Genomic DNA, 13,271 nt, shown 5'->3' with positions numbered 1-13,271 from the left:
TATTCTTGTACATAGGGGCAGTATTATAGTAGTTATATTCTTGTACATAGGGGGCAGTATTATAGTAGTTATATTCTTGTACATAGGAGCAGTATTATAGTAGTTATATTCTTGTATATAGGGGCAGTATTATAGTAGTTATATTCTTGTATATAGGAGCAGTATTATAGTAGTTATATTTTTGTACATAGGAGCAGTATTATAGTAGTTATATTCTTGTATATAGGGGCAGTATTATAGTAGTTATATTTTTGTACATAGGGGCAGTATTATAGTAGTTATATTCTTGTACATAGGGGGCAGTATTATAGTAGTTATATTTTTGTACATAGGAGCAGTATTATAGTAGTTATATTCTTGTATATAGGAGCAGTATTATAGTAGTTATATTCTTGTACATAGGAGCAGTATTATAGTAGTAATATTCTTGTACATAGGAGCAGTATTATAGTAGTTATATTCTTGTACATAGGGGGCAGTATTATAGTAGTTATATTCTTGTACATAGGAGCAGTATTATAGTAGTTATATTCTTGTACATAGGGAGCAGTATTATAGTAGTTATATTCTTGTACATAGGGGGCAGTATTATAGTAGTTATATTCTTGTACATAGGGGGCAGTATTATAGTAGTTATATTCTTGTACATAGGAGCAGTATTATAGTAGTTATATTCTTGTATATAGGGGCAGTATTATAGTAGTTATATTCTTGTATATAGGAGCAGTATTATAGTAGTTATATTTTTGTACATAGGAGCAGTATTATAGTAGTTATATTCTTGTATATAGGGGCAGTATTATAGTAGTTATATTTTTGTACATAGGGGCAGTATTATAGTAGTTATATTCTTGTACATAGGGGGCAGTATTATAGTAGTTATATTTTTGTACATAGGAGCAGTATTATAGTAGTTATATTCTTGTACATAGGGGGCAGTATTATAGTAGTTATATTCTTGTATATAGGGGCAGTATTATAGTAGTTATATTCTTGTATATAGGGGCAGTATTATAGTAGTTATATTCTTGTATATAGGGGGCAGTATTATAGTAGTTATATTCTTGTATATAGGGGCAGTATTATAGTAGTTATATTCTTGTACACAGGGGGCAGTATTATAGTAGTTATATTCTTGTATATAGGAGCAGTATTATAGTAGTTATATTCTTGTATATAGGAGCAGTATTATAGTAGTTATATTCTTGTACATAGGGGGCAGTATTATAGTAGTTATATTCTTGTACATAGGGAGCAGTATTATAGTAGTTATATTCTTGTACATAGGGGCAGTATTATAGTAGTTATATTTTTGTACATAGGGGCAGTATTATAGTAGTTATATTCTTGTATATAGGGGCAGTATTATAGTAGTTATATTCTTGTACATAGGGGGCAGTATTATAGTAGTTATATTCTTGTATATAGGGGCAGTATTATAGTAGTTATATTCTTGTACACAGGGGGCAGTATTATAGTAGTTATATTCTTGTACATAGGGGGCAGTATTATAGTAGTTATATTATTGTACATAGGGGGCAGTATTATAGTAGTTATATTCTTGTATATAGGAGCAGTATTATAGTAGTTATATTCTTGTACATAGGGGGCAGTATTATAGTAGTTATATTCTTGTACATAGGGAGCAGTATTATAGTAGTTATATTCTTGTATATAGGAGCAGTATTATAGTAGTTATATTCTTGTACATAGGGGGCAGTATTATAGTAGTTATATTCTTGTACATAGGGGGCAGTATTATAGTAGTTATATTCTTGTACATAGGGGCAGTATTATAGTAGTTATATTCTTGTACATAGGGGGCAGTATTATAGTAGTTATATTCTTGTACATAGGGGCAGTATTATAGTAGTTATATTCTTGTACATAGGGGGCAGTATTATAGTAGTTATATTCTTGTACATAGGGAGCAGTATTATAGTAGTTATATTCTTGTACATAGGGGCAGTATTATAGTAGTTATATTCTTGTACATAGGGGCATTATTATAGTAGTTATATTCTTGTATATAGGGGCAGTATTATAGTAGTTATATTCTTGTATATAGGAGCAGTATTATAGTAGTTATATTCTTGTACATAGGGGGCAGTATTATAGTAGTTATATTCTTGTATATAGGAGCAGTATTATAGTAGTTATATTCTTGTACATAGGGTCAGTATTATAGTAGTTATATTCTTGTACATAGGGTCAGTATTATAGTAGTTATATTCTTGTATATAGGGGCAGTATTATAGTAGTTATATTCTTGTACATAGGGGCAGTATTATAGTATATATTCTTGTACATAGGAGCAGTATTATAGTAGTTATATTCTTGTACATAGGGGGCAGTATTATAGTAGTTATATTCTTGTACATAGGGGGCAGTATTATAGTAGTTATATTCTTATGTATGTATATATATAGAGTCTCGGGCAGATATTTAGTTTCATGTTAGACGGTGAATTTACAATTTTCCACATTCGAGCGACAGCAATAAGATCAGTTAAAAAGCCATTGAGGAAAATGAATTGACATTAATGCTGTAAGTCGATGAGATCGATCAGAAATTGGTTTGATTCGGAGAAATCAGCCGGTGAGGGTTTACGATCCGCCGTCCTCGGGAGAGCTCGCTGAGTGATGCGGCCTCGTCATTAGCCATTTTATATGAGGAGGACCTGACAGCGGCCGTGTTTTATGGTAATGACACACTTCCTGCCCGGGGCTGAATGGAGACAAAACCATGAATGAGAGGCCAGATGAGGTCATATTGCGCCGAAAAATCTCCCATAATGCCATCATCAACTGCCGCCTTTCTGATTCCAGCTCCGGAGCAATCGTCAGGGGACTCAGGCAGTGGAAACACAAGCAGCACTCTCCAAGAGACTTGGTTATTTCTTTACTCCATTTATGGTCCCCGCCTCCGTGTATGGACCAAACCCTTATCAGGTCCATAGGGCCTGGTTCCTAAATCCGAGAGTAGAAGGCCACAAACTAATCCAGATGGGGATCACAGCATTAAGGTTCTCTTTGGCTATAATACGGTGGTGACATCATCACGTGTAGTGATGTCATTCAGGTTCCTCAGTGAAGCCCTCCTACTATGCCCTCAATACCTGTATTAATTGCTCCTCTTTGAACACATTACCTGTATAAAAGACACCTGTCCACACACTCAATCACAATCCAACTTCTCCACCATAGCCAAGACCAAAAAGCTGTCTAAGGACACCAGGGACAAAATTGTAAATCAGCACAAGGCTGGGATGGGTTACAGGACAATAGGCAAGCAGCTTGGTGAGAAGACAACAACTGTTGGCCCAATTATTAGAAAATGGAAGAGACACAAGATGACTGTCAATCTTGCTGTTTGCATGGCTCCGTTCAAGGTCTCGCCTTGTGGGGTAAGTATGATTCTGAGAGAGGTCAAGAATCAGCCTAGACCTACATCCGAGGACCTGGTCAATGACCTGGACAGAGCTAAGACCACAGTCTCAAAGATTACCTTCACTAACACACTACACCAGTGTTTCTCAACTCCAGTCCTCAAGACCGAACAACAGATCATGTTTTCAGGTGTTCCTCAATATTAGACAGGGGATAATTCCATCACCTGTGCAACATTAAGGAAATCCTGAAAACCTGATTGAGGAAAACCTGAAAACATGATCTGTTGGTGGGTCTTGAGGACTGGAGTTGAGAAACACTGCACTACGCTGTTATAAATTAAAATCCTGCAGGGCATATAAGTTCCAGGCCTATCTAAAGTTCTCCAATGACCATCTGGATGATCCAGAGGAGGCATGGGAGAAAGTCATGTGGTCAGATGAGACCAAAATAGAACTTTGTGGTATCAATTCCACTTGCCGTCTTTGGAGGAAAAAGAAGGATGAGTACAACCCCAAGAACACCATCCCAACCGTGAAGCATGGGGTGGAAAAATCAAACTTTGAGGGGGACTTTTCTGCAAAGGGGACAGGACAACTGCACCATATTGAAGGGAGGATGGATGGGGTAATGTATCGGGAGATTTTGGCCAACAACCTCCTTCCCTCATAAAGAGCATTGTAGATGGGTCGTAGTTGGGTCTTTCAGCATGACAATGACCCGAAACACACAGCCAGGGCAACTAAGGAGCCGCTCTGTAAGAAGCATTTCAAGCTCCTGGAGTGGCCTAGCCAGTCTTCAGACCTAAACTCAATAGAAAATCTTTGGAGAAGCTGAAACTCAATGTTGCCCAGTGACAACCCTGAAACCTGAAAGATCTGGAGAAGATCTGTATGGAGGAGTGACCTGAAAGATCTGGAGAAGATCTGTATGGAGGAGTGACCTGAAAGATCTGGAGAAGATCTGTATGGAGGAGTGACCTGAAAGATCTGGAGAAGATCTGTATGGAGGAGTGACCTGAAAGATCTGGAGATGTGTATGGAGGAGTGACCTGAAAGGTCAGGAGAAGATCTGTATGGAGGAGTGACCTGAAACATCTGGAGAAGATCTGTATGGAGGAGTGGCCTGAAAGATCTGGAAAAGATCTGGAGAAGATCTGTATGGAGGAGTGACCTGAGAGATCTGGAGAAGATCTGTATGGAGGAGTGACCTGAAAGATCTGGAGAAGATCTGTATGGAGGAGTAACCTGAAAGATTTGGAGAAGATCTGTATGGAGGAGTAACCTGAAAGATCTGGAGAAGATCTGTATGGAGGAGTAACCTGAAAGATTTGGAGAAGATCTGTATGGAGGTAGTGACCTGAAAGATCTGGAGAAGATCTGTATGGAGAAGTAACCTGAAAGATCTGGAGAAGATCTGTATGGAGGAGTAACCTGAAAGATTTGGAGAAGATCTGTATGGAGGTAGTGACCTGAAAGATGTGGAGAAGATCTGTATGGAGGAGTAACCTGAAAGATTTGGAGAAGATCTGTATGGAGGTAGTGACCTGAAAGATCTGGAGAAGATCTGTATGGAGAAGTAACCTGAAAGATCTGGAGAAGATCTGTATGGAGGAGTAACCTGAAAGATTTGGAGAAGATCTGTATGGAGGAGTAACCTGAAAGATTTGGAGAAGATCTGTATGGAGGTAGTGACCTGAAAGATTTGGAGAAGATCTGTATGGAGGAGTGACCTGAAAGATCTGGAGATGTGTATGGAGGAGTGACCTGAAAGGTCAGGAGAAGATCTGTATGGAGGAGTGACCTGAAACATCTGGAGAAGATCTGTATGGAGGAGTGGCCTGAAAGATCTGGAAAAGATCTGGAGAAGATCTGTATGGAGGAGTGACCTGAGAGATCTGGAGAAGATCTGTATGGAGGAGTGACCTGAAAGATCTGGAGAAGATCTGTATGGAGGAGTAACCTGAAAGATTTGGAGAAGATCTGTATGGAGGAGTAACCTGAAAGATCTGGAGAAGATCTGTATGGAGGAGTAACCTGAAAGATTTGGAGAAGATCTGTATGGAGGTAGTGACCTGAAAGATCTGGAGAAGATCTGTATGGAGAAGTAACCTGAAAGATCTGGAGAAGATCTGTATGGAGGAGTAACCTGAAAGATTTGGAGAAGATCTGTATGGAGGTAGTGACCTGAAAGATGTGGAGAAGATCTGTATGGAGGAGTAACCTGAAAGATCTGGAGAAGATCTGTATGGAGGAGTAACCTGAAAGATTTGGAGAAGATCTGTATGGAGGTAGTGACCTGAAAGATCTGGAGAAGATCTGTATGGAGAAGTAACCTGAAAGATCTGGAGAAGATCTGTATGGAGGAGTAACCTGAAAGATTTGGAGAAGATCTGTATGGAGGTAGTGACCTGAAAGATGTGGAGAAGTTCTGTATGGAGGAGTAACCTGAAAGATCTGGAGAAGATCTGTATGAAGGAGTGACCTGAAAGATCTGGAGAAGATCTGTATGGAGGAGTAACCTGAAAGATCTGGAGAAGATCTGTATGGAGGAGTAACCTGAAAGATTTGGAGAAGATCTGTATGGAGGTAGTGACCTGAAAGATTTGGAGAAGGTCTGTATGGAGGAGTAACCTGAAAGATTTGCAGAAGATCTGTATGGAGGAGTAACCTGAAAGATTTGGAGAAGATCTGTAAAATGCAAATTAATTATTTAAAAATCATACACTGGTGTTTTCTTCTGGGGGATTCTGTCTGTCACAGTTGAAGTCACCTACGATACAAATTACAGACCTCTCCATTCTTTGTAGGTGGGAAACTTGTTAAATCGGCAGAGGATGAAATACTTATTTTCCCCACTGTATATATATTATTTAGTGATCAGATGATGACGTCATTATACACATAGTGATGTCACAGTCAGGACAGCAGGATGGTCTATGTTTGGTTGGTGAAGATCTGTATGGAGGAGTGAGTTCACACAGTCTATGTAAACAGTGTGTGCCCCCATCCTCTCACCCGGGAGATTTTCGGACCTCCTATCCCACATCCTTAGACATTAATATGGAGTCGGCCCCTCTGCAGATATAACGGTTCCCGCTCTTCTGGGAAGTATTTTTCCAAAATATTAGAGGCACCTGTAGGAAGTTTTGTCCCTTCTTCTCAATTTGTGAGGTCAGACCCTGATATTTGGGATAGGCCGGGCTCATAATCTCCATTTCTGAATGGAACTGAACTCCTTCCGGGCTTTGCATTCGGTCACCAAACTCCCCCTCCATGTCTGTACGGGCACAGTCATGGGAAACAGACACGGGTCTTCCCAAAACTGTTCCTACAAATCCGGGAGCTACAGTTCCCCACAATATATTAAGATTTCTCTTCACTGGCCCCTGATAGCCCAAAGCATCCTCCTCCACCATCTGTACGGGTGGTACAATGCAGTCAAGGGGTAACGTCCTCCATTTACCACACCTAGACTCCTCCATCAGACGCAGATAGAGAAGTGTGATCTGTTACTGCATAGAACACGTCTCCTCCAGAGTCCAGTGGTGGTAGCTTTACACCGCTCCATCCGGCGCTCGGCATTGTGCTTGGTGATGTATGGCTCGGCATTGTGCTTGGTGATGTATGGCTCGGCATTGTGCTTGTTGATGTATGGCTCAGCATTGTGCTTGGTGATGTACGGCTCAGCATTGTGCTTGGTGATGTACGGCTCGGCATTGTGCTTGGTGATGTACGGCTCGGCATTGTGCTTGGTGATGTACGGCTCGGCATTGTGCTTGGTGATGTACGGCTCAGCATTGTGCTTGTTGATGTACGGCTCGGCATTGTGCTTGTTGATGTACGGCTCGGCATTGTGCTTGGTGATGTACGGCTCGGCATTGTGCTTGGTGATGTACGGCTCGGCATTGTGCTTGGTGATGTACGGCTCGGCATTGTGCTTGGTGATGTACGGCTCGGCATTGTGCTTGGTGATGTACGGCTCGGCATTGTGCTTGGTGATGTATGGCTCGGCATTTTGCTTGGTGATGTACGGCTCGGCATTGTGCTTGGTGATGTGCGGCTCGGCATTGTGCTTGGTGATGTACAGCTCGGCATTGTGCTTGTTGATGTACGGCTCGGCATTGTGCTTGGTGATGTATGGCTCGGCATTGTCCTGGGTGATGTATGGCTCGGCATTGTGCTTGGTGATGTACGGCTCGGCCTTGTGCTTGGTGATGTACGGCTCGGCATTGTGCTTGGTGATGTACGGCTCGACATTGTGCTTGGTGATGTACGGCTCGGCATTGTGCTTGGTGATGTACGGCTCGGCATTGTGCTTGGTGATGTACGGCTCGGCATTGTGCTTGGTGATGTACGGCTCGGCCTTGTGCTTGGTGATGTACGGCTCGGCATTGTGCTTGGTGATGTACGGCTACTTGGGCATGAAGCCCCCGGCAGGTGCAGGGTTTGTACTGATCTTACCACTAGAGGTCTACACTCAGCAGTTATGGGGTCAGCAGAGCAGTGGGGACTTTTCTGCCCTCTGCTCCTCGGCCCCCCACTCTGTAACATTACGGGGTCACCCCTTCATGGCTGAGTTGCTGCGGCTCCTTCCATTTCTCAATAATATCACTCACAGATGATGGGGAGAATTCAGGAGGAGAAATGTCATGGACGGACTTGTTACCCCGGTGGCTCCTATTATAGGACTGCACTGGTATCAGTGAGCTCTGCACCACCGGCTGCTCTGTTATGTTAACAGCAGACGACATGGCGTCCGGGGGTGTGTGGGGGAGAATCCGTATTCAGAAGATTATATCTCAGTCCCTGTAGGCAGTTGGTCAGAAGTGATGTCACTGATAGGCAGCAGGTCGCGCAGTGATTGGATCCTGGAGTTATTAGGACAGCAGTACATTCCTGGTGACACTCACTATAAATGTGCACGGATGATTGACAGGTCACTATGTCCTCCACATCACACTGGTAGAACGGGTTTAACAGGAAGAAAATGTATTTTTACAATGGACACATACTTGTGTATTAGGAGATCAATGTCCTGGTATCTGTGTATTAGGAGTAGATCGGTGTCCGGTATCTGTGTATTAGGAGGAGATCGGTGTCCGGTATCTGTGTATTAGGAGGAGATCGGTGTCCGGTATCTGTGTATTAGGAGGAGATCGGTGTCCCGGTATCTGTGTATTAGGGGGAGATCGGTGTCCCGGTACCTGTGTATTAGGAGGAGATCGGTGTCCGGTATCTGTGTATTAGGAGGAGATCGGTGCCCGGTATCTGTGTATTAGGAGGAGATTGGTGCCCGGTATCTGTGTATTAGGAGATCGGTGTCCGGTATCTGTGCATTAGGAGGAGATCGGTGCCCGGTATCTGTGTATTAGGAGGAGATCGGTGTCCCGGTATCTGTGTATTAGGAGGAGATCGGTGCCCGGTATCTGTGTATTAGGAGGAGATCGGTGTCCGGTATCTGTGCATTAGGAGGAGATTGGTGTCCCGGTATCTGTGTATTAGGAGGAGATCGGTGTCCCAATATCTGTGTATTAGGAGGAGATCGGTGTCCGGTATCTGTGTATTAGGAGGAGATCGTGTCCCGGTATCTGTGTATTAGGAGATCAATGTCCCGGTATCTGTGTATTAGGAGGAGATCGGTGTCCCAGTATCTGTGTATTAGGAGGAAATCGGTGTCCCGGTATCTGTGTATTAGGAGGAGATCGGTGTCCCGGTATCTGTGTATTAGGAGGAGATCGGTGTCCGGTATCTGTGTATTAGGAGGAGATCAATGTCCCGGTATCTGTGTATTAGGAGGAGATCGGTGCCCAGTATCTGTGTATTAGGAGGAAATCGGTGTCCCGGTATCTGTGTATTAGGAGGAGATCGGTGTCCCGGTATCTGTGTATTAGGAGGAGATCGGTGTCCGGTATCTGTGTATTAGGAGGAGATCGGTGTCCCGGTATCTGTGTATTAGGGGGAGATCGGTGTCCTGTGTCTGTGTATTAGGGGGAGATCGGTGTCCTGTATCTGTGTATTAGGAGGAGATCGGTGTCCTGTATCTGTGTATTAGGAGGAGATCGGTGTCCGGTATCTGTGTATTAGGAGGAGATCGGTGTCCCGGTATCTGTGTATTAGGAGGAGATCGGTGTCCCGGTATCTGTGTATTAGGAGGAGATCGGTGTCCCGGTACCTGTGTATTAGGAGGAGATCGGTGTCCCGGTATCTGTGTATTAGGGGGAGATCGGTGTCCTGTATCTGTGTATTAGGAGGAGATCGGTGTCCCGGTATCTGTGTATTAGGAGTAGATCGGTGTCCGGTATCTGTGTATTAGGAGGAGATCGGTGCCCGGTATCTGTGTATTAGGAGGAGATCGGTGTCCTGGTATCTGTGTATTAGGAGGAGATCGGTGTCCCGGTATCTGTGTATTAGGAGGAGATCGGTGTCCCGGTATCTGTGTATTAGGAGGAGATCGGTGTCCCGGTATCTGTGTATTAGGAGGAGATCGGTGTCCCGGTATCTGTGTATTAGGGGGAGATCGGTGTCCTGTACCTGTGTATTAGGAGGAGATCGGTGTCCCGGTATCTGTGTATTAGGAGGAGATCGGTGTCCGGTATCTGTGTATTAGGAGGAGATCGGTGTCCCGGTATCTGTGTATTAGGAGGAGATCGGTGTCCCGGTATCTGTGTATTAGGAGGAGATCGGTGTCCCGGTATCTGTGTATTAGGAGGAGATCGGTGCCCGGTATCTGTGTATTAGGAGGAGATCGGTGTCCCGGTATCTGTGTATTAGGAGGAGATCGGTGTCCTGTACCTGTGTATTAGGAGGAGATCGGTGTCCCGGTATCTGTGTATTAGGAGGAGATCGGTGTCCGGTATCTGTGTATTAGGAGGAGATCGGTGTCCCGGTATCTGTGTATTAGGAGGAGATCGGTGTCCCGGTATCTGTGTATTAGGAGGAGATCGGTGTCCCGGTATCTGTGTATTAGGAGGAGATCGGTGCCCGGTATCTGTGTATTAGGAGGAGATCGGTGTCCCGGTATCTGTGTATTAGGAGGAGATCGGTGTCCCGGTATCTGTGTATTAGGAGGAGATCGGTGTCCCGGTATCTGTGTATTAGGAGGAGATCGGTGTCCCGGTATCTGTGTATTAGGAGGAGATTGGTGTCCGGTATCTGTGTATTAGGGGGAGATCGGTGCCCGGTATCTGTGTATTAGGAGGAGATTGGTGTCCGGTATCTGTGTATTAGGAGGAGATTGGTGTCCCAGTATCTGTGTATTAGGAGGAGATCGGTGTCCTGTATCTGTGTATTAGGAGGAGATCGGTGTCCGGTATCTGTGTATTAGGAGGAGATCGGTGTCCCGGTATCTGTGTATTAGGAGGAGATCGGTGTCCCGGTATCTGTGTATTAGGAGGAGATCGGTGTCCCAGTATCTGTGTATTAGGAGATCGGTGTCCCGGTATCTGTGTATTAGGAGGAGATCGGTGTCCCGGTATCTGTGTATTAGGAGGAGATCGGTGTCCAGTATCTGTGTATTAGGAGGAGATCGGTGTCCCGGTATCTGTGTATTAGGAGGAGATCGGTGTCCTGTATCTGTGTATTAGGAGGAGATCGGTGTCCTGGTATCTGTGTATTAGGAGGAGATCGGTGTCCCGGTATCTGTGTATTAGGAGGAGATCGGTGTCCCGGTATCTGTGTATTAGGAGGAGATCGGTGTCCCAGTATCTGTGTATTAGGAGATCGGTGTACCTTATCTGTGTATTAGGAGGAGATCGGTGTCCCGGTATCTGTGTATTAGGAGGAGATCGGTGTCCCGGTACCTGTGTATTAGGAGGAGATCGGTGCCCGGTATCTGTGTATTAGGAGGAGATCGGTGTCCCGGTATCTGTGTATTAGGAGGAGATTGGTGCCCGGTATCTGTGTATTAGGAGGAGATCGGTGTCCGGTATCTGTGTATTAGGAGGAGATCGGTGTCCGGTATCTGTGTATTAGGAGGAGATTGGTGCCCGGTATCTGTGTATTAGGAGGAGATCGGTGTCCAGTATCTGTGTATTAGGAGCAAATAATGACGTGGGGTTGCGGAATATTAGACTATGACTGAGATGGTTTATATAAAAGAGTCTCTGTATTAGACATATGTAAATGGTCCATATATAGAGTGACAATCTGGATTATTCACTCCTCATGACCAGCATCTTTAGTGCTTACTAGAGCTCCTCTGGCTGGTATGACCTGCTTCTCCTCTGGCTGTTATGACGTGCTTCTCCTCTGGCTGGTATGACCTGCTTCTCCTCTGGCTGGTATGACGTGTTTCTCCACTGGCTGGTATGACCTGCTTCTCCTCTCGCTGTTATGACCTGCTGCTCCTCTGGCTGTTATGACCTGCTGCACCTCTGGCTGTTATGACCTGCTGCACCTCTGGCTGTTATGACCTGCTGCACCTCTGGCTGTTATGACCTGCTTCTCCTCTGGCTGTTATGACCTGCTTCTCCTCTGGCTGTTATGACCTGCTGCTCCTCTGGCTGTTATGACCTGCTTCTCCTCTGGCTGTTATGACGTGCTTCTCCTCTGGCTGTTATGACCTGCTGCTCCTCTGGCTGTTATGACCTGCTGCACCTCTGGCTGTTATGGCCTGCTTCTCCTCTGGCTGTTATGACCTGCTGCCCCTCTGGCTGTTATGACCTGCTGCTCCTCTGGCTGTTATGACCTGCTTCTCCTCTGGCTGTTATGACCTGCTGCTCCTCTGGCTGTTATGACCTGCTGCTCCTCTGGCTGTTATGACCTGCTTCTCCTCTGGCTGTTATGACCTGCTGCACCTCTGGCTGTTATGACCTGCTGCTCCTCTGGCTGTTATGACCTGCTGCACCTCTGGCTGTTATGACCTGCTGCACCTCTGGCTATTATGACCTGCTGCTCCTCTGGTTATTATGACCTGCTGCTCCTGTGGCTTTTATGACCTGCTGCACCTCTGACTGTTATGACCAGCTTCACCTCTGATTGTTATGACCAGCTTCACCTCTGACTGTTATGACCTGCTGCACCTGTGGCTGTTATGACCTGCTGCTCTTCTGGCTGTTATGACCTGCTGCTCCTCTGGCTGTTATGACCTGCTGCACCTCTGGCTGTTATGACCTGCTTCTCCTCTGGCTGTTATGACCTGCTTCTCCTCTGGCTGTTATGACCTGCTTCTCCTCTGGCTGTTATGACCTGCTTCTCCTCTGGCTGTTATGACCTGCTTCTCCTCTGGCTGTTATGACCTGCTGCTCCTCTGGCTGTTATGACCTGCTGCTCCTCTGGCTGTTATGACCTGCTGCACCTCTGGCTGTTATGGCCTGCTTCTCCTCTGGCTGTTATGACCTGCTGCCCCTCTGGCTGTTATGACCTGCTTCTCCTCTGGCTGTTATGACCTGCTGCTCCTCTGGCTGTTATGACCTGCTGCTCCTCTGGCTGTTATGACCTGCTGCTCCTCTGGCTGTTATGACCTGCTGCACCTCTGGCTGTTATGACCTGCTGCACCTCTGGCTATTATGACCTGCTGCACCTCTGGCTATTATGACCTGCTGCTCCTGTGGCTTTTATGACCTGCTGCACCTCTGACTGTTATGACCAGCTTCACCTCTGACTGTTATGACCAGCTTCACCTCTGGCTGTTATGACCTGCTGCTTCTCTGGCTGTTATGACCTGCTGCACCTGTGGCTGTTATGACCTGCTGCTTCTCTGGCTGTTATGACCTGCTGCACCTCTGGCTATTATGACCTGCTGCTCCTCTGGTTATTATGACCTGCTGCTCCTGTGGCTTTTATGACCTGCTGCACCTCTGACTGTTATGACCAGCTTCACCTCTGACTGTTATGACCAGCTTCACCTCTGGCTGTTATGACCTGCTGCTTCTCTGGCTGT

General features: G+C 45.2%; 1 protein-coding gene across 2 annotated transcripts in view; it reads right to left on the bottom strand.

Annotated features, from left to right (window-relative positions):
• FBXL16 (F-box and leucine rich repeat protein 16) overlaps nucleotides 1-13,271 on the bottom strand; it is a 70,788-nt gene that overhangs the window by 50,937 nt on the left and 6,580 nt on the right. The window contains exon 1 of one of the 2 annotated variants that reach the window (XM_075318450.1): nucleotides 6,182-6,249. The exons of the other annotated variant lie outside the window; for it this stretch is intronic. The gene's annotated coding sequence lies outside the window, so the exon portion shown is untranslated. Of the gene's footprint in view, nucleotides 1-6,181; nucleotides 6,250-13,271 lie in introns of those variants that run through there. 2 annotated transcript variants of the gene reach the window in all.

Source organism: Anomaloglossus baeobatrachus, chromosome 7 (genome assembly GCF_048569485.1).
Source record: "Anomaloglossus baeobatrachus isolate aAnoBae1 chromosome 7, aAnoBae1.hap1, whole genome shotgun sequence".
Classification (NCBI taxonomy): domain Eukaryota; kingdom Metazoa; phylum Chordata; class Amphibia; order Anura; family Aromobatidae; genus Anomaloglossus; species Anomaloglossus baeobatrachus.
Note: the sequence above shows the minus strand (reverse complement) of the source record. Positions and strands in the feature narration are given on the sequence as shown.